The 2,500-nt window shown below is 55.7% G+C and overlaps 1 pseudogene; it reads left to right on the top strand.

The window, feature by feature from the left end:
- LOC142790386 (large subunit ribosomal RNA) overlaps positions 1–2,500 on the top strand; it is an 8,319-nt pseudogene that overhangs the window by 2,006 nt on the left and 3,813 nt on the right.

Here is a 2,500-nt window from a genome sequence, read left to right as displayed (position 1 = left end):
CCGGCTACGGAGATCGGCTCTTCGGAGCCCAGTGCGGCAACGCAAACCAGCTCGGAGACGCCGATGGGAGCCCCGGGAAGAGTTTTCTTTTCTCTGTAAGGAGATCGAGTCCCTGGAATGGGTTCACCCCGAGATAGGGACGGTGGCTCCGTAGAGCAGTGCGGCTCTTGCGCTGTCCGGTGCGCTCCTGTCGGCCCTTGAAAATCCGAGTGAGGGAGTGTGATTTTCGTGCCGGACCGTACCCACATCCGCAGCAGGTCTCCAAGGTGAACAGCCTCTAGTCGATAGACCAATGTAGGTAAGGGAAGTCGGCAAAACGGATCCGTAACCTTGGGAAAAGGATTGGCTCTGAGGGCTGAGCCGGTCGGGCTGGGGTCCAGAAGCAGGAACGGCACTGCACCGGGACTGGGCGAGGCTCGCCGCCGTAAAAAGCGGTGCGGCCGAGCCCGGACCAGCGTCGGGACCTTCCTGTGGAAAGCCACAGCTGTGCATTTTCCGTGGGCTTCGCGCCTGAGGTTCTTGCTTCGGCCGGCAGAAAACAGCCAACTCAGAACTGGCACGGACCGGGGGAATCCGACTGTCTAATTAAAACAAAGCATTGCGAGGGCCGTTGATCGGTGCTGACGCAATGTGATTTCTGCCCAGTGCTCTGAATGTCAAAGTGAAGAAATTCAAAAAAGCGCGGGTAAACGGCGGGAGTAACTATGACTCTCTTGGGGGGAGAAGTCCAAGTATCACCTGCTCGTGGTTCCCCCTGCCACCTTTACCGGTGCAACGATACTGGCAACCTTGAGCGCCAAAGACTGTTCTTTGGTTGCTTATCAAACGCTTGGCTTATGGCGAACAGAAAACCTGATGAAAACGCCTGCCGAGTGACAGGCGCACCAAGCGTGGGGCCGAGAGAGGCCAGGAGAGCCGCGCGCTCCAATGCGACCGCTGGAGGGAGTTCCCCCAGGCAGGAATCATTCCAGTGTTGGGTCTGCGACAAGGCGTTTCGCACAGAGAAGGGTCTGAAAATTCATAAAGCAAGGATGCGTCATAGGGATGAAGATGTGCAAATGGCGCAAGCTCCAGAAGGCAAATTTGAAGGGAATGAAGGAGCGAGAGAACACAATGCGGAGAAAGAGGGATCTGAAGGCATCGATGTTGATGTTCACGGATGTGAACGAGCTGAAACTATTGCAGAATTGATGGAACCCGAGAGCCCTGAGGGTAATGACCCTAAAGGCCAGGACGGTATTCATGCCACAGTACTGCCAATGGTTATTGAGCCAACGGCCACGGCTTGTACGTGGGTTGAACGCACTGAAGGCACATTATGCTATGCTCATATGGCCCCCTCTGCTTCCCCAGCTCCCCTTGGTGGTAGGTCGGTGAAGGCGCGCGCTTCAGCCGACAGCCATGGGGTGTCAGCCTGGGTAATGACAGGGGCAAGGCCTAAGGACAGGCGGGTTATTAACTCCCTACCTGACCAAGCGTCTGTTGATGCTGCGGAGGAGCCAAGTTCAAACGTGGCTTCATACGCTGATTCAGGGGAGCCAGTTCTTGGTGCAACCCCTGCGGTCCCCTCCGGTCAACCAGCTCCCCTTGGCACTGATGCGGCGAATGCGCGCGATTCTGCTGACAGTGTCCATGTGGGGTCAGTCTGGATGTCTACGGGGGTAGGACCTAGGGTCAGGAGGAAGTTCGTACTTCCACCCGACTTACGTTCGTCCGATGACGAGGACGAGGGAGGTGAACCTGTGTTCTGCGGGTCGCCCCCCGGAGAAATCACTCAAAGGAGCAGCATGCCAAAGCGTTCGGGCAACAAGCCCACAGAGGAAGGTTCTGAGAACGGAGCAGCTACCGGCTGTTCCGAAAATGCCGCCCCGGCTGACGCGAATATGACAGGCCACATATCAACCATGACAACGACATTCCAATGTCCAGAATGTACTGCAACCTTTGGTAGCAAGATTGGCCTGAGCCAGCATCGCCGGCATCGGCATTTTGAAGAATACAACGAAGATGTGAATCTGGCCAGACTCAAGCCCAGATGGAAAAAGGAGGAGGAGTACCTGATGGCAACTAAGGAGGTTGAATTAAGATCCCAGAAGGTCCGGGACATCAATGCACAGCTACTAAGAGCGTTTCCGCACCGCACGCTGCACAGCATTAAATCGCACAGAAGGCAGGAAGGTTACAAGAGGCTGGTGGAAGACCTACAGAACAGACTCTACCCAAGAAGCACTCAGGAGGTGCTAGCCGACATTGGGGAGCAAGCTGTTGAGGACGCCTCCCTGGTCATCCCCGAGGTAAATCACCGTGAGGTGATTGAGGCTGAGCTAAGAGGTCTAACAACAAAACCTCCGCCAAGAGCGTACCAAGCATACAAGCTATGGGAGCTTGCAAAGAGATTCCTCGACAGGGAGGATATAACGATAGCTCTTAATGCCTACCTAAGGGAGGTGTTCGCTTCGGACTTGCGTCCGCATGGTCGCCAACCTCTTCCACCTGTTCA

The sequence above is a fragment of the Rhipicephalus microplus genome, unplaced genomic scaffold, assembly GCF_043290135.1.
Source record: "Rhipicephalus microplus isolate Deutch F79 unplaced genomic scaffold, USDA_Rmic scaffold_99, whole genome shotgun sequence".
Lineage (NCBI taxonomy): Eukaryota > Metazoa > Arthropoda > Arachnida > Ixodida > Ixodidae > Rhipicephalus > Rhipicephalus microplus.
Note: the sequence above shows the minus strand (reverse complement) of the source record. Positions and strands in the feature narration are given on the sequence as shown.